Source organism: Bombus pascuorum, chromosome 13 (assembly GCF_905332965.1).
Source record: "Bombus pascuorum chromosome 13, iyBomPasc1.1, whole genome shotgun sequence".
In the NCBI taxonomy this organism is placed as follows: Eukaryota; Metazoa; Arthropoda; class Insecta; order Hymenoptera; family Apidae; genus Bombus; species Bombus pascuorum.
The window spans coordinates 11,430,184-11,449,648 of NC_083500.1; the positions used below are offsets into that span (position 1 = coordinate 11,430,184).

The 19,465-nt window shown below is 47.9% G+C and overlaps 1 long non-coding RNA gene across 4 annotated transcripts in view; it reads right to left on the minus strand.

Annotated features, from left to right (window-relative positions):
• The window catches only part of LOC132913190 (uncharacterized), a 34,564-nt gene extending 20,789 nt beyond the window's left edge, over positions 1 to 13,775 (minus strand). For 3 of the 4 annotated variants that reach the window (XR_009659342.1, XR_009659339.1, XR_009659341.1), the window contains exons 1-2: positions 12,727 to 13,126; positions 12 to 126 (exon numbers count right to left, since the gene is read on the minus strand). This is a non-coding gene — a long non-coding RNA (uncharacterized LOC132913190). Of the gene's footprint in view, positions 1 to 11; positions 127 to 12,726 lie in introns of all 4 variants that reach the window. The other variant, XR_009659340.1, reaches the window with a different exon arrangement.
• Positions 13,776 to 19,465: the final 5,690 nt, after the last annotated feature.

Below are 19,465 nucleotides of genomic sequence, written 5' to 3' on the forward strand. Positions count from 1 at the left end.
AGAAGGCATACCTTGCTTCTGGCACGCGTATACTCGCGCGACTCTCTATCAACTGCGTGGAACGTGGGTTTAAACGGCTAACAGAATGTCTCAGCCAAACGTTTCCTACGACTTTCTATCCGAGATCTGCAACAGAAAGGAAAACAATCTCTGTAGGTGTAGGTGTACGGCCAATCGAAGGTAAAAAAGCAGGTCAAAATCGATCGTCGTGTATCGGAAAGAAGAGTGAGGTCGAGAGAGTTTCACCGAAGGGAAGGTTCGAAAGGGGCGGCACTGTCGTCATCGGCATTCTAACCAAGCTCGTCCGCTTTTAAATGAACGACCCCTCGACAACGAAATCGTTTGCGTACGCGCTTATGCGTATGCATGTATCGCACGAACGTGCATACGGACGAATACCTTCTAGGTACGAAAGGAAGCCAACTTCCTTCCTACGTTCGATGTCACGCGCACCACCGTTTATATAATCCATCCTGTGACGTCAGGCTGTTTAATCCATTCATTACTGGATCATTGCGCGCTCTCTCTCTCTCTCTTTCTCTCTCTTTTTCTGCGCTATGTAGCAGCATGTATCAGAGCGGAGGGAGAAACGACAAAGAACGCATCCGATATGGAATGATTCGTCAGAAAATTTGCGAAATATATTTCCACGTGTACCCTGCTACGCGAGTATACGAACATATGTATGGCGTAATTCGATTAAAAACCTGATATTGTTATCATATTTTAAACGTTCTGATAAAAGAACGTTTCTCAGTTGTCGATTGCCTAATCACGACAGTCGTATCACGTTACAATGCTGGAGAAATTTCACAGTTCTATATAACACACACCCGTGAAACTTTTCTACGGTAGGTGTCGAAATACCTTCGCGAACCTCTAGACTCGTAGTAATTCGAAAGTGTCCAAATGTATGTGATAATGCACACGTAAATTATACTGTAACGAATTCTATCTTGGCCTACAGAAAAATCAATTGAGATGGGAGGAAGCGTGTGCGTTGTGTGGTAACGACGAGTGGGCGGACACGTATCCGATACCGATAGAACGATTCGAATTTTCGCTAACTGAATCTCGTCGGTCGATAGAGAACTGCGTTTAACGCAACTTCCGCCGTAGCTTGGCACAAAAGTTCCACTTTATTAGAATCACAAAGATGTCAAATATAAACCAAGTGAACGTTTCCATCTTGACATTGTTTTAAACGTGACGAGGAGTATCAGAATCGAGGTTTCTCGAGTTTCGCAACGTCCGGTATTCCGGAACGGTCGAACGAGGGTTTTCCTCGATCGACGCTCGCGAAGAGGAACACGAGGCCAGTGAATAGACTTAAAGAGTCGCGGTTGCACGCACACCGCTCCGAATGATAACGAGAGAAGTAGAAGCGGAACGTTGGCGGAATAACGATCGTTTTCCGTGCAACCGTGTGGCCTCTCCGGACAAAACTTATTCCGGTGTGGTCACCTCTGACGTAAACGTGCTCTCTGCCACTCGATAAGAATTCTGACGCCGCGCATTCAGAGCCACGGACGAGGGAAAGGGGAAGCCTAGCGCGAAGGGGAAAGGAGCCGACCAACGGAATCGGATATCGATACGAGCAGTAAAGATTACGAAACTGAACTACGCTAATAGCAAATCGTCCATGCAATAATCATCGACTACGAGATAAACTAAATTACATACCTACGTCATGTTTTTCCTTCGTAACGACTAAATTCGATGTTTATGCAAATTTATATTTTAACAATTTATGTAACTGGAGGAATGGTACCTGTGCGTATTGGGCTGGTCTCGAAATTCGACGAGCGAGACTTTAAATAGTTGAAGTAGTCGAGGGTCTTTGGTATTGGTAAATTTTGTAAAAATAGGCCAAGGGATAGAAAATTACAATTTAAAGGAAGCAACAATTCGTTAGAAACGTTTAATCTAGAGAACGTAGGAAAAATAATCGGCAAGCTGCTAAAATTTTTAAGCGATTTTACACGGCTGTAACACGTGGTATATAATGGCGCGTTTCGATACGAAGTGGATTCGGACGATCTCATTCAGTCGCGACGATGTGTAGCCGCTTGACGCTAATCGCGCGTCACGTGTAGGACACGGTAACGCGTTTAAGCGAATAGTAATTTAAAGGAGCGCGAGACAGAAGGTGAAGAAGGGTAAAAAGAGTATGTTAAAGTTTGCACGGATTCCTTTCATTTTACTCGTGTCGGTAGAATCTGAAAAGACCTGTTGCGCGTGCTGCTTTTCGTCGTTTCCTTTCATGACGATGCGTGGATGTGGACACGCGAGCTCACGACGATTTCCTGCGAATGCACATATATGTACACGTACGCCACAGGTATTTACGCAACTAAGCGTTCGAGCTTGGCGCAGGTGGCGCTATGACGCAAACGATTTATTGCTTATTCGCCGTCTGCCTGATATCGAAGCCGAAGTCGTCTTTAATACAAAAAGTAACGAGCCTTCGTTGTTTAATTTCGTCTATCAATTTTGCAAGCGAACGCGCCTAATCGCGGTCGAACTTTCGTTATCGTTGTGAAATTTAAAGCGATGTATGTATGGACTGCGGCGAAAGTAATAATACGCGTACGTTTTGTCGTTATAAATAAATATGCAAATACCTGATGTTATTTTCAGTTTGCTGTAGCCTTTGAACTTTTACATCGTAATTTTACTCTAGTTTCAATATTTTAAGATTTTAATATTTTAACGTTTTCCGATCGATAGACCGGAAACGTTTAAGCAAATTCACGTTTTTGTGAATATAAGAAATGGAGTCGAAATAATGGTTTGTGTTCACCTATCACGTATTATCGCGAGTACGTTGCCTTGAATATTTTATACATTTATGTATTTTTTTTTTTTTTACATTATATTAAAAATGTTTGCATCTAAATTTCTCATAAATACATTAACGTTCACAGTCTGATTATTACTTACCATTATGAAATCATTATCGTAGATAATCCAAAGACTTTTAAAAAGTGCTGTATATGCGATTAGCTTCGATTTGTGAGCGGTCTCCGCGCTAATGCTTGGAACAACGCAGCAATAGAGTAGCAGTGACGTCAAGGAGAGAAATCGAAACGTATATGTACGAGCGTAGAAGATTCGCACGGAAGATTCGAGTGCGTTGACCCAGTTATAGAACGAGCGAAAGATACACTTCTGGATTAACCAACTGGGCAATGAATTCCACATTTTTTTTCTTCCCCTGTCCCTTCCTCTTCCGATGGTCTGAACTCTTTGTTCCTTCGACTCGCACGAATGACTGTATGAATCGAGGAGGTCTCGATCGCCCTCCAATTAATTCGCGTTTAATTACGCGCGGATAATAATCGCGGGATATTGTGGAATCAATAACGAATATCGCGTCGGCTGATTTTCACACGCTCAAATAACGGGGCAGCTATCCTCCGCTGGTAATAAACAGGAGGACTAAGCGGCTTGTTAACGTTTCAGCGAGCACTCGTAAAACATTTACCCACGAATGTTACTATCGTGGCTATCGAGGAAACTGGGGTTCGTTAACCTTTCTTAAATCGTGTTCGCCAAACCTTGTCTAGGAAAAAGTATACATCGTGAGTCGAAATTCGTGGTATAAGCGAAGTTCTTTGAACAGTTACTTGGCCATTGGTGTTGTAACTATCCTATTCGTTTCTCTTACCCCGTGGAAAATTTAACGGATCGTGTAGAAAGATAAAGAGGCAACGATTAGTTGATAGGCGAGTTTACCCTCGAACCTTGAACGGTGAACTGAATTGTTGCGGGAAACGTGTGGGAAAAAGTATTTACTACGAGGTGAACGAAGAGTTTGCGGTTCATTCATGGCGAGTATCTGAATGACGGGAGAAAGAGGGAACGACGATCTATGCACAAGACGTGGTGCGCAAGGGACACGCACACCGCCGTGGATGTACGCGTGTGCTGCAACGGCTTAAATAAATGGACTGATTCATACGTGAGCATCCTTCGATCGCGCACGTATCCCGTTCTCGTCCTTTCGGTTTTCTCGAAATATTTCCACCACCGACGAGATTACCGCGAATACCGAAATTACCGAATTAAATTCCTGTGCTGTTTATAAGGTCGCGCTATTCCGCTCTCCTAAAATATACCAGATATTATTTCGAATCGAGTTTCATAAAGGACTCGGTTAACGGATTAATAATAATAATACATTCGCGACTCATCACGTTATGACATTGGTACCACGAATTCTAAACGGAGAAAAATCTAAAATCTGTAAGATTCGACGATCTACCTAAAAGTTTTTGAAGTTGCACTACTTAAACGTAGTAATTGGAAATTTGTTAGACTATTACGTCCCCTTTTCTTAGAGTGTCGTATCTACCATCCGAGAAAAATGATGTTTTATCATATTCTTTGTGCTACCTTTGTCGTTCTCTATTCAATTTCGAATATCCATACGGTATTGTTATAAGAAAATACGCATAAAGAACGTACGTATAAAAATACGTAGGAAAGAACGAAAATAATACATATATTCGACCGCGTATTGTGTCTCTTCCCATTCCAGCAGATATGAACGTGCGTTATGAAAGAACCCATATGTAAACTACCCACACATCCGATACTAGCGTTTAGATAAATGATGCTTGTAAAAACCTCTAGCGATGGCGCATTGTAAAGCGAGCGGGTTGTAAAACACATAGCTAAGGCGGTCGTAAAACGCAGCAAGAACTTGCTAAATAAAGCACGAACCGAAGACGCGTGTAAGTATGTACGTAGATACGTCGACTACCGTTTCTCCGTCTTTGGCAGCTTCCATGTACACGAATATCTCCTTAATCATTATCGTCGTTGCCATATACCGACGCTTCATTCATTTTCTAAGAAAATTATCGAAGAACGCTAGAGACGCGAGATGATGCGCGAAAGCTTTCTCGGTTTCATATTATCTATCGATAGCGTTGTTTTTTTAAATAATTTATTCTTGACATTACTACTGACGTATGAGCAGAGTATGTCACTTTGTAGATCGACGGATTGTAATACGTTCAGATATTAGGATATTCGGGAAATGGAAGTTCGGATGTAAGAGGCTACACCGTATCTTGACTATGTCAAATCGATAGAACTTTTCCACTCGGCTGATAAAAGCTTTTGGCTTGAAATTCCGAAATTGAGAACCTCTGCACTTCGAAGAAGTTCCCACGCTGCGCTTCGAGTCGCACACAGCTATGTCACGTCTAAGTAGATACGGACCCGACGTTCAGTGGCCGGACCAACCGATAGAACTTGGTTGATTGGCCGATCCGTGAGCCGATTACGAGAGAACAAGCAAGCTTGCTCGAGTACAGACCTATCTCGAGCGTCCTTGCGTTCGGCCGATCGCGATATCATCGAGTTCGGTGATTCTATAATCCGTCGATATCGATTACGTCTGGATCATAGTTCTCGTTACGGCAAATTTTGTCCATCGCGAGGAAAAGAAATAACACTTGGGTGTTGTTTTGTTCGACTCGAAGTGCCATCGTCTCCTAGATTCCTAATAACTAGGGTATAAAAGACTGCGGATTTTTGTGCATTTATGGAAAATTCGAAGGTACAGTGATGCATGGAACGCGCAAAACACGGAAAAACGCGTGCGATATCGAAAATACAGTTCTCGTTACGATATTTAATAGGCGAGACAAATCTCCGTCTGGGTCCTACTCTTTCAATTATTTTCATAAAAATATGATTTCATCATCGATATCCGCGATATCCAGCAATAAGGATACGAATGGTAACGATACTTCGAACTAGATCCAACTCTCTGGAATATATTCATCGTGACGTCCGTCTCAATGTAACGTCATCCACGGAACGAATGAATTCTTCATTCGCACGCATCTCATCGTCGCTGTTAACGATAATCGCCGCTTTATGCCGACTAAAATTTAGTTCACGTGTCGGTGACGAGTCGGGAAAATCGCGTGACTCGACACACGCTGTCGCGTGTTTCGGAGTTGCTCCAAGTCGCAGATTCTTAGATGAGAATCTTCGATATCTGGTGGATAACGAGCAGCGGGAAGAATCGTAAAGGAAAAAAGGAAGGTACTAGCGAGGACTAGTGAGTCACTTGGGCGGAACATTCTATATACGTGCGAATGGAAGGAGACGGAAGCAGAGGAGCTAGAAGAAAGGGAGAGGGATGGAAGGCGACGAAGAGGGAGAAATATTCTCGACGCCGTGTGTGCGCGCGAGAGCGGCACGGACAGCCAAAGTTGAACGAACCCACGCGCGACCCGAAGCTTGCTAATTTTTTAAAGACCCAACGCCGATTGGTGCTACCTACCGCTATCGACGACGATCGGCGAACGACCGACGACCTACTTGCTATTCGTTGTCTCTTACACCTCCGACGTGGTCGTTCCTTTTCTCTGCCTTCCCCTCTCTTCGTTGTTCCGCTTCAAAGAATCGCCGCGAACCAGCGAAAGAAATTCAATTCTTTTGGCCAACGCGTTCCCACGATCGTACGCGATCGATGCGATTTCTTTCGTACGACTTTAGCAGGACCATATCGATCGAAGATAAAATTTCGTAGAGAGAGAGAGAGAATTCAGAGTACGATGGATGACAGAACCTTTTTACATGCACGGTGGAGATGTTCTATCCGTTTACCATTTCGAAACAACCGAGGAAACCGAAGACTTAGTTTTTAGCGCCCATTCTTCTTCGTTCAGAGTTGAAATGTTCAATCGTTATTTGACGACAGACTGTATAGTATATTACTTGAAAGGTCGAAGCAGGGAGAATATCAAATACTTGGTGTGGCACGTACCGTGAGAAACGCTGAAACGGTAGCGCTAAACTTTCGCGAAAAATGTATCGTTGGTGTCGTATCGACGTGGATAGTAGCCGAAAAAGATCGGTGCCGACGAGGTTGACGCGATAAACGAACGCTAGTAGTCTGTTTACACCGAACGAGTTCACAGCCGGTGTAATTCCGGCACGTGTAAAACTCTCAAGGACGAGGCGTGTCTCGGGACGCGTTACGCAAGCGAAAAACCGAAGCGATGCGAGGAACGCCTCGCGTTTCTCTAATTAGCTGGCCGGTAGTGTTTCAGCGATAGGGTAGGCGAGATGAGATCAGACGAAACGGGACGAGACGAAAAGACGAACAGCGAGAAAATGAAGGAGAGAAAGAAAAAAAAGAGGTTCATTGGATGGGAGAGAAGGGCGTGCAGTTTCGTAGAGTCACGTAATCGCAACGCACGTGCGTAGGAGCCCGCAAGAATTCGCGCACGCGTTAATCGCATGACGTCAACGCGCGTCTCGGAACAGCTGACCGCATTCCACGATAATTGTTTTGCATAACCGCGTGCTACCGAGGCGTCAATTCCTCGCGAAAGAGGGCAACAAGCACTTTTCACCAGTCCATTCGACGATTCGCTCTCTCTGGTAGAAAAAGAGAGAGAGAAACAAGAAAACACGGAGGATGGTCGGAGCAACGATTTCGCGAATACGTGACGGGGAACGCGTGACGAGAAGAACGCTTGGAAGGGAGGAATTTTGAAAGGGGCCTCATCGTCGTAGATCCGCGTGGTGGGGATCCTCTAGATCTGCGACGGCCCTGTCCGGTCGTCGATAGTTTCGCGGCCAGCGCGTTGGCTTTTAAAGTTTAAAGAGCCAATCGCGAGGACGGTGCTGTTGATGGCGCTGGCGATACAGGGAGTAGCGGAGTAGTAAAGTAGCAGCGTTTAGGCATGTCAGGGGTTCTCAAACGAAAGGCTCGTTACGATCGCGAGGTTCACGGCACGGCCAAACGGACTTTTAAACGCCTTATAGAGTTTGCGAGCTTCGAACGCGCGCGCGCGAGAGGGAAAGAGAGAGAGAGAGAGAGAGAGAGAGAGAAACGTGCGTGTCGAGGGACGAGACGACTTGCCGTCCACGATGAGCTTAAGGAATGCTACGGGAAAAGGAGCAACGAGAATATCTACGCCATATAAGGTCCTGCTTACCGGTGCGGTGGCTTGCCTCCCAAGTCCCGTACGAGTAACGCGCGTTCACGCAGCTCGAGAAATCTACGACTTCCGTCCGAGCGATTGAACACAGGGTCTTGATGCTGTTTTCACGGCCTGAATTGCCACGTTTAACGTTGTATCGCGTTACGGCGTTATACTTAACACCGCCGTGTCTAACACCGTTTGTGGCTTTCGGACGAGAGTCGGTGTCACGACGTGTCGCGACGTGGCTCTCGCCCCAGGAAGCCTCGAACGCTGTTAGACGCCGCAATGTCGAATATAACGCGACGTTAAGCGAACATTTCCCTGTTTGCGCAGAGAAACGAACCAAGGACGACGGTTTTGAGAATTTTCTGACGCGAAACGTAGGATATATGTTGTATATACATTGCACATAGTTGTCGCGTGATAATCGCGTTAGCAGAGAAACAACGACACAGAGGCACTAACAGTAGCGAGAGTTTCACTCGATAGACACGGCGACATCGAGATAACGGCGACGTCGGTGCGCTGCTTTCGCGATAACCTATGTCGCTGGAATCCATTTTGCAACTAGTTCGATCGAGAAAGCCGACAATCTGAATAAGTACATCCTTGACGTAATCGTCAATCGTGGATAGATTAATCAATGAGAAGCTGGATTTTCTCGAAATGGTTGACGTCGCGAGAGGCGTAGGGTACGCCGTAATCCGAGACACAGTTCCAAAGATTGGTCATGCAGCTGGATCTCTCCTTGTTCGCTGGTGAAACGCTATCGCGCTGGACTCTGAACCGAAACTACTCGGTTACTTAACGGTGAGCGGGAAGGAACGGAAAAGAAAAAAAAAGAAAAAATGGAAAAAAAGAAAAAAGAAACAAATAAGTGTAAATCATGGTGCGCTATCGTTCTTAATATTTCTCATTTACATTCTTATTCATTCAGTTGCGGAATAAACGGCGCGCAGGCAGCTCGAGCGGATAAAGTCGAATTTACGATTACGCGATAACGCTTGGCCGGAATGAAGGAAGACGATACGTCGGTGCATTTCAATAACGCTAACGTTACTGCCACCGACTCGATATCGCGACGCCGTTCGTTCGATAAAGCGACGCTCCCCGCGGCCCATCCGGCTCGTGTATTCCCACTCGCGCGAAAACCGTCTTTTTCGTCGGCCGATAGCGAACGTTCCTTTTCTCGTCCAGGGTTACAAGTGCATTCGCACGGGAGGAGCGTACGTTGCCATGATAGAACACGCAGAAGCGAACAAAGCTCGTTTTGCATATACGTGGCGGCACCGATACATACGTATACTCGGCACAGAGTACATATGTACAGCAAGCGCAGCAGACCGTCTCGTCTCGTCGTGGCTCAGACCTTAATGACGTCATTATCTCTAATTAGAATTCCCATAGTGGCAGCAGCGGCCGTCTCTACCGGCACCCCGTTACACCTACTGCAGCTACTGTTCCCCCTCGTCGGCCGTCCTACGTGCCGAGAAGAAGAAGCAGATACCCGTTGAAAAACGCGGAAGACGATCGCCTCCGTCTCTCGCGACACGACTATGCCCGGATTTTTCTTCTCCGCCGGTACGGTGCGGCGACTTCAAATTCCCCCTTCAGACGCGACGTACAATTCGCGATTTCGCGTTATCGTACGAACTTTTGCATGCAGCTCGAGGCACGTCGAATCGTTCGCGACTACGTCTTTCAACGGGGCGTGACGGTGCGTTCGACGGAGATCGAGCACGAAGATCCGCGATTAATTTCTTCGTCGCGTTCGGTTAAAAAGAAACACGGGTGTCGCGACACGTCCACCCAACTACCGTTGATCGATGAGCTTCCTCGTTTCGGCGTATTTACGCTCTTTCGACGCTTCAAAGGCGTGTATGCTCGTGCCGAACACGCACACGCGTCTTGAATAATACTCGCGTAACAGGGTGTCGCGGTGACACAACTCCGCTCGGCTGATTTTGTTCCTCTCGAGTGACAATGCGCCGCGAGCAACAGAGACACCGCGACGAGAATGAAAGAACAAAAGCGCACCGAGCAGATAGGACGGTAAGGGTGAAAGAGACAGAACGAGAAACGCGTACGACCAAAGTCATGCGCGACCTGCCTGTGTGTGTAAGTATGTATGCACGATTCCGCGGCCCTTCCGCCGCCGTTACCGCTGTTACCGCCGTCACCGTCGTCACCGCCGGCGACCGGCACGAACTTCCACCACCACCATCCAGTCATCGTTGCTCCCACCCCCGCTTCGGCCTCCTTGTCCCTCTCTTTTTCTCTCCACTGTATCTCGCGACTTCTCGCATCGTTTGTTCTTTCTTCGTGCTGAAATCGTGACGTCAGGCCAGATACCTGTTGCATGCGATGCGTTAGGCACAGAGCGAGAAGCGTTGGCACGTTCAACGATGGTGCGATCGAATGGAAGTGGACGAAGACGAGAAGCGATCGAACGAGATTCGTCGACGGTCGAAAATTCTAAGACTTCTTCTCGAGTGACGTGTGCGATCGGGGATTTAGGTTTCTATTTAGAGCCGAAACTGTATTAGCTTATCCGATAAGAGTCGGAACGATTCGAGTTAATCTATAGGAATTCTGTAAAATCGAAATAGACGATCTGGTAGAGAAAGAGAAAGGATCACAAGGGACGATTGATCACTGATCGATTATTAAACGGTAATTTTTTATTTTCATCGGCTATTGAGAAACAGCTCAATATTCATCAATGAGTAACCCAACAAAAGCCAACAAACCTTGCGTAAAATTTCGCTCGCGAATTTTTACTCTTTCTGAACAACTTTAAACGTTTCGCCTCGAAGGATTTAATTAAAGAATTTTGAAAGATCTTTGCGAGCCTGGTACAGTGATAAAATCGAATCGTCCAATTTCCGTACGGAGAAAGAGAGGCGTGATAGGAACTCGGCGAGAGTTCTCGAGCGTGTAAAAGCTCGCGAAGGAAGGAAAGAACGGGCGAGAACAGCTCGAGCGTCTATCGCGAATGGCGGAAGAAGCGGCAGTGGCGAATGCGGTCACTGTCTTCCTGTAAAGATCGGAATCAACGAAAATAGACGAAGCTCGGAGCTGGCTTGTTTGGAAGCGTGCCAATGATGCGACGAGGCGCCGCAGAAAAACTTGTACAGGGCAGCTCGTAGAAGTTTGTCCGATCCTTTCACGGCAGGATGGTACTTGCACGTAGCCGCTGCTTCGTGACCGAAGCACGCGTCTGACCGCAAACGGATCATTCTACTGCGAGATTGTGCGTTCGGGCCGGCGATCCATTATCGTCCCCGAATTATTTCGGGCCATTAGCGGTATCGGGATCGTTCTGTTGCCCGAATAGGATGGAAAAAACCCGATCGCACTCGTCTTTGCAGGTAAAACGGATATACGAACGTGGTCACGTTCGTGGCACCGCGGTCTCGCAATTTAGAAAAGAAATTATCGCTTCTAGAATTGATAAAAGGCAAATAGACATACGGGCAACGATAAACAGGGACAACGTTCTCGATGACTTCCTTCCTACTGGCGGCTCTCTTTTTATCACGTTCCCTCGTTGCTTTTAATACACACGGAAATGGAAGGAGTTTTGTTGAAAGTCGGAACAATAATTGGATTCATCGATGGATGAACGATCGCCAGAGTAAAGGAAGACGAGACTCGACGGCACTGCTACCATAAAGCGGTTCTATTTTTCAAGAATTTGACAGGTACCTTTTCGAACGCGTTATAAATTCATTGCGAATCGATAGTCGCGGCAACAAACTTCCGCGCTGTTCAACACGAAACCTCCGCTCTTCTTCCCTCTCTTATTAATAAATACAGATCGAGTATCGAACGGTAGTTATCGGTGCAAACCTTCGAATTCAGGTTTCGAGGCGGTTGGCGTTCGTTCTGCGATTAGAGGCGCAGGAACGGGGTTGAGAACCGCGGTCTTAGAACGTCGGCCGTGTCGGTACATAAATAGAACGGTGGACCTTAACGCGCACTTTTGCGTCTTTATGTAACTTGGCCAAATTTATGATCGTTATCTATTTAATAATACGCGGATTTACTTGCGCCATTTGCCAACATCAAACGATCCTACGTACACGCGTGCACGGCTGCGCACGTGCGCACATACGCGGCCAGCGTAAATTTCGCGTGAGTGCGTTCACCTTCTCGATTCCATCGCTCTTTCTTTACGGACTCGAGTGCCGAGCTGTTAATTCTTCTCGGTCGAGCGAATCGCCGACCGAATATTACGACTTGATCGAGGATTCTTCGCTCGAACAATCATATACCGTCTTTTTGTCGAAGAGTTCGCCGTTTACGGTTTACCAACTTGACGAGAAACGAAGAAGACAAGCGACGAGCTAACGATCGGCTAACGGGGGTAGCGAGGGCGGAATCCGCTGCCGAAGGAAAACGGGGATGAAACGTGTGGTCCGACACGTGGCTAGGGGATGCGACGAGACACGCGCCGCGACGTAAATTCAACGCGTTGTCGCGACTTGCGCGCGAATCGCACGTACGAAATCGGAGGAAATATGCAAGTACATTCCAGCGATATCGACGGTGGCATCGGTAACGGCGTTCTATTTCGCATCGCTCTATTTATGCGGCGCGAACTGTACGAAACGTTGCGACGACAGTGTACGCCTTTAATCGCCTTCATTTTCTCCAACTTTCTCCGATTCGTTAATTTTTAACGATTCGACCCTTAAAAAAAAAAAAAAAAGAAAAAAAAAAAGAGAAAAGGAAAAGTAACTGTTCTCATTGCTGCACGTACCTTCTTTTCCTTTGAAAATCGTAGAATCGTCCAAGTCCGGTAACTAGCGTGAACGGATAAAAGTGTCTTTTAGAATGATCGGAAAATATCGATGCGCGGCATCGATTCGAAAGATCGAACGATCCAGGAAAAAGAGAAAAGTCCCGATTGATATCGGCAAGTCGGTCGAGAAGGAATTCATTTTTTTAATCGAGCGTGTAGGTAGATGAGACGGCACACATACACATCCACTCACACACAGACGAAGCACTGGCTGGTCGAAGCTCGAGTGACGCGAATTCACAAGCTGTCAAACATAGACGTAAACGACCGACCGGCAGACGGACGAGGACTGACTAGGGCAGTCGATCGCTCGTGGATTCCCTGTTCTATCTCTCTCTTTCTCCCCTTCCCCCTGTCGATGCTCGCTCGCTCCCACCAGTCTCCCGCTTCGTTCCTTCTGCTCTTTCTCGCTCGGGTCCCAGTTCGCTCGCTTTTCCTTCCTTCTTCCCGCAACGCGGCGGCATCTCTCTCTCTCTCTGTTCGACCTTCTCCTGCTATTGGTTTCTCTTTTCGTCCATCTGCCACCTTCGCGACACAGTGAAGCGTGCGCGAAAAGACGGCGGAGGAAAGGGAGGGGAAGGGGAAAGAATGGAAGGGGAAGCCACGAGGTCGGAAAACACGGAAATTACGGATTGAAAAGATGAAACGTTATCGAGCGCAAGTGGATCGAACGTGCGACTAAAACTTTACTCGGAAGAACGAACATGAGACGAAGATTATCCCGTTTCCGCGACTACGCTCGCCACGTTGTCTCCTCGTGGAGAAAAAAGAAACGAGCCACGACGCAGACGGCCGAATGAAAACGAAACCGGAAGCGGAAATGACTACAAAAACGGAAACAAAAACAAACGGAAACGCGGGAAAAAGGATATCGTGTTATCGTCGTAGCTAGCACGGAATAACGTGGCACGATGGAAAAGTAACTAAAATATACTGGAGGAATGGCAAGCAAAGACGATTTCGTAGAATCAACGAAAGCGCGCAAGTTGGCTGCGATTTGAGGCAGAGCAGAGGGAACGATCGTAATTCGGTTTTTCGAGCTGCTCGTCGATCGATGTGGAAATTGGAAAATCATTTGGAAATTTCAACGAGAATACTCGAAACTGACGTCTCGCTTTATAAAAACGTCTTGCAGTTTTTTCGCCAAAAGATCTGAACGTGGCGCGCTCTCATGGCAACGAGACGAGGCAGCTCTGCCGTTTCATAAAATGGCTGACTCTCTTGTTCCTTGTCTTAGACTTTACCTCTATTTCCTTGTTCTAGCCAGCGAATATTACGCGTGACGCGTGCACGATAAAAATCCGCTCGACGGATCCGCATCTACGCTCTTTATCTCTCCACCGCTCCGACACAGCCGATCGATCGCTCCGTCTTTTCCTCGTCGTTCGTCGTTCTCTCTTTAAGCCGAACGCTGCGAATTTTTGTACCGTTGAAAAGCTACACGACGTCGTCGTTAGACGAAACGCAACGTCGATTCGCGAAACGTCTACGTCGAAGCGAATTTTCGTTTACGCTTCGATCGCAGAAGGGACGTAAGAAACTCGCTTGCGAGATTATTTTATTAGCTCGGACAACTTTCGAAATTATTTCGCTATAGTCGAGCGAACTATTCGATACTTTTATCGGAGCGTCGGAAGTGAGAAACGTCACGTACGGAGAAAGGAAGTTGCTTGGTTAATTTCGAAACGAAAAGATCAATGTATTCTTTTACATAACGTCGGGTTTGAAGGAGTTCGAGTTGGCGTCTCACGAGTAATTGCGCAAGAAGAATTCCATAAGGGCGATACGACGCGCGATTCTTATCGCGTTTATACGCGTACGATGGCTCGCGCGCGAGCGCCAGGTAAATGCGATTACAACTGTAATGGTTACGAACACAGCCGTGTAAAGTGGCCGCGTGACGTTCACGTGGAGAATAGCAGTGCTTAATGGCCGCTCCATGCTACTAATTGCTCGATCGAATACGATTACACTCTGGCGGAAACGCGAGCCAGACCGTCCGTTACGTTCGCATTATCGGCCACGAGCCCATAAAATCTCAACGAGAATCGAAGGGCTCCGGCTTTGTGGTTATCGGCTGCTCTCTCTCTCTCTCTCTCTCTCTCTGTTCGACCTGTCGATGAACTTTCTTTCTTCTCGATCAGCAAATAGATCTACGCTTACGTGGTTTCGGCAGAAGACACGGGACAGGCTAACGCCGACTCCTCGAAATATCGCAGACGTATAAAATTGTCGTGGCGATGCCGGCGCATGCAAATAGAAAATAGAAATGAGTTTAGAAATAGCATCGCCTGTCGTCGGCCTAGAATTCGATCGGTCGTAGCCCACTGCGACACTGTTTCGGCTTACTTGGAACGCGTCTCGTCTCGTCTCGTCTCGTTTCGTACTGTGTCGCCTCGTCTCGTCGCAACTAGACGAATATCCGAAGGAAAGCTTCGAATCTGCACCGGAGAGAACACGACGGAACCAAACACGATCCTCTTCGGACGGAAGCGTTTTCAACATTCGATACGTTGTCGATCAGTCTTGCGTTATCGAAATCGTCCGTACGTTTCGCCGTGCAGCGATACAGCTAGATTCTTCTTGCGAGCAGACGAAGGGAAGATCCGGGACTCGACGGAACGCACGCAAATCGTACGAATTTTTGTCAAAGGTTACGCGAATTCTTTCGCCATATCCAACGTTCGAAAATACAAAAGCACAGAGACGGATACCCTCGGCTGGCGCCGCTAAGGATAAACCGATCTAGCTGATCAAACGACGAACGATATATTTGGCAGATCGGCGCGATTCAAAGCACCCTGTAGATGGCCTGCGGACGAAGTTACACTTCCTTGAATGCAGCATCCTGCCGGGAAACTATTGACCGGGTAATTGACCGAGCGCGTACGGTGCGCAACGTTGATGGAAGAGACAATTCCAGCTCGCTTCGCGACTTCCTTCCTACATAGAACGAGCGAGTAAACGCGAATACTACCGGCATCGCGTAGAAACTCCGCTCGGTAGTGGTTTCATTCATAAAGTCACGCGTTTCGCGAGGAAACGCTCGCACGCGTTAACGAGAGAAACGCTTGGCGCGGCCGTAAAGACCTTAAAACCCGCACGCACCGGAACGCCTATCTTACTTCCGTCGAGGATGCATCGCCGAGGGGGACGTTTCTTCGAGCGCGATTCCCTTTCGAGCAACTCGTCGCTTCGTTTCGTTTCTACCGCAACATCGATTTTCCCCCGTTTCGCGATAATAACGTAAGAACTTTAACTAGTTTGGCGGAGGAAGCAGATAGGATTTCGGCAAGCGTACGCGCGGTCTTGGATCTCGCCTTTCAAAGTGCACTGACCCTTCAGGCTTGGGCGGAACTCCTTCGCTTCCGGTGTTGTTCCGTCACTGCTATTTCTATATATAAGCGCGTACACGCTTTTGTTGGCGTACAATGTACGGGCCAAACGCTTCTACGTGCCACCAACGAATATTCCGACGAACGAATATACGTTCGATCGTGTAATACTTTTACGACTTGATTTTAACGAGTTGACGACGGTCAAGGATGCAAAAATTATCTCGAACAGACTCGTGCGAAATCATCCGCGAGATGTAAGATTCCGAGCTACGATTCGTAGACGCCAGGAAGAAGCTTAAACCTCACTATTTCCTCCTGGACGCCTACGCGTCAAGATTACGAGCGTGTCGCGCGATACTGCAGCGATTAAAAATTTTAAAGCTGTACATCTATGTATACTCGAGGCAGTGAAATAGATGCGCCTTTCAACTACATAAACGGGCTATTTATTATAACAAGTGTACTCACACGAACACGTCTCCGGCGAAGATGGTCACAGGTTCGTCCGTATTTCCGTTCCGAATCACTGGTCCAAGTCGTCTTTCAAGTTGTCTAGTAGCTATCACGAGCAACATTGAAATATTCCTGTTTCACGTAACACCGATTACCGTTCTCTTGGTTCGTACGTTTATTTTGGCAAAGATAGCGCCGCTGAAAGATAGTGTCGTACAATTGGCATCCTCCTACGACTTCCGGCGCTAGCTGGAGGTCGATGATTACTTTTTGTCGAAAGTTCGTTGCCACGTGGGAACGGCGGGAGGGTGTATGGAGGGGGAGGGGGAGGGGGCGGGCAGCGGCGGAGTCAAAAGGTCGGCTGCATTGTCGTCACGAGTAAATCGTATCAGTGTGATGTCGGAGAATGAAAAAAACAGGATAACGAACCAAATATTCGGACAAAGTATCGATTAAACAGCGGCTCGTCGTCTGGTGTTTCGATTTGAAATTTAAAAAAAAGCGGCTCGCACGCTAAACGAGTTCTCGAGCGATCGTCGACGAGAAAGAGGCGGCTTTTAAAATTGGATAGCGGGGCTCGAAGCGGGCAACGATGCGGCGAGAACGAAATGCCGGAAGAAAAGGGGGAAGAAACGTGGTAAAGAGAAGGAAGAACTCTCTGTCCCAGAAGATGCAATGTGGCAATGTTACGTAATAAGAAGCACACGTTACATACGACAAGGGTGGCGAGAGAGGAGGACAGTCGATGCGATGGAGAAGGACGGTGGAGGCATCGGTAGACGAGACTGAAAGGGGCAACGTCCACGGAGGATATCCACGGAGAATATCCACGGGATCGTGGAACGAACGAATTTCATTTTGTGAGGACGAGCAGCTCGGGCCGAACGTCGCGGCAATGTTTCCACCCGACTCGGGCGGTATCTGTGAAAACGTTGCAATAGAATGGGAACGAGGTGAGAGATAGCGGACGAGTCGCGCGGTACTAGGCGCAAGGAATTGGAAATCGGTATGCGCGGCGAAAGCCTCGCTAAACAGAGAGATCGATCTCTCCGATGTCACCGGTGTTAGCAACACTTGTCGACGCGCGGACGTGTTAATTCGATGCGATTTTGGTGATGCGTCACGACGAGGCACCTCGTCATCGTGGAACGTCGCTGCGCGTCGCATCGCGTCACGCCGCACGTGCGCCACCGCATCGGCGACGCGCAGGGCAAAGTGCATCGTAAGACTGCTGACGGGTGCAGCACCGGTGCTCCGGCTTTCCGATGCAACGCATTACCCCTTAGCCCCTCGTCCTCATTGTACTCCCCTCCCTCTTTCGCTCGACCGAACGTGCGCACAACGACGACTTAACGCACCACGTGACCATCCCTTTAACTTTAGCAAACCGATTAACGCACCACTCTGCACGACCACCGACGTTTCCTCTTCCTTCTTAATCTCTTCCCTCTTTCCACTCCTCTCGCACTCCCCTCTCCATCTAAAAGGTGTCTTCTTCTCTCATCTTCCTCGTCTCGCGGTCCCCACGAGACATTTTTTCCTACCTTCCATTCTTTCCCTCTGTATCCGCTCGCGTCGGCTCGCATCTGCATCTACCACGACGCGTCTCTCTCTCTCTCTCTCTTGCTTAACTTACCCCTTCCCAGAGCTCTTTGACCTTCCAACGATTTTTCCTCTCTCATTCTTCTTTACCGGTGGAATACGTCTATATTTTTCTCTAACAGCATCCTCCCTTTGTCCCGACGCGTCTCGTCCTTGTTTCATGCACACGCTGGATGCGAGTCGCGTTCATCTTCGTCGGACGTCGAGGAAGTAAACTCTGGCGCGTCTCTGTTACGCGGGGAAACGCTTGCAAGTCAGGCAAACGCTTTCTCGTGCTTTCTTTGTCGCTCCTGGCGCGGATCGCGTGTCGGGCTTTGTCTTCCTCGTAGGTAGAATTCTGTCGAGCACTGCGTCATTTCTGTACGCCGTATGATTCGTTCTCTCGCTCCGATTCGCTCTTTTCCGTCGTGCTCTTTCTTGAATACCGATGCGTCCCTCTCGGCTGGCATCCCCACCAGCCGCGGGTCGACTCGTTGCACCGGGCAACCGAGTGGTGCAGCCGTCCTCGTCGCTCGGCTCCATTCATGCCTCGACTCTCTTTGGGTTATGCAACTCTTCGGTGAGACGGGAGACGCGAGACGAGGATTGCGTCGACTGCGCCGATACTGCACGCTCGTTTCACCGAATCTTACCTCACGAACAGCTTGGCTAACACGCCGGACTAACCTTCCGTCGATGCACGGCTCCGTGCACGTCACGCAGCTCTTCCTCTATCGCGAACGCGCCGGCTACAACTGCGCAACGATCCAATTTCGTTTCCCTTTCTGACGATTAACCCTTTCGAGGCTAATGGGACACACGTCTGTCCTCCTCCCGTCTGTCAGAGACGCTGCAACATCGTTAGAATTGTTCCAATCTCGCTGATTGCGAGATCTATTGGGATACACGACTCCGTGTGAAACGAGATCACGTTAGCCGATACCGTAGAAAGAAAATTTCGCCTCTAAAGGGTTAACGCGTTAAGGATCGAACGACGAAACAACGCGATATCTTCTTGGACGAGCAGCGAAACGCCAACACACGTTGCGCCTTTACGTTGCGGACCAGGACGAGGAACAGTAAAAATATCCCGCTGATATTCCGTCTAACGGTCGTAATTCGTACTCTGTTTTATTGCTCTTGATACAAACAATTTACTCGTACCAGTATAGAGAAAGATTTCAGTCGCACATTTTTATTTTACGATCGAACGACGCTTCTGTCCCGAAAGCCTTCCCACTGGATATAAAACCTAGGATATCTAATACCGATATAGCTACTTAGTCGGTTTATAATTTGCTGAAAGTTTCCAAAGCACCACTTTC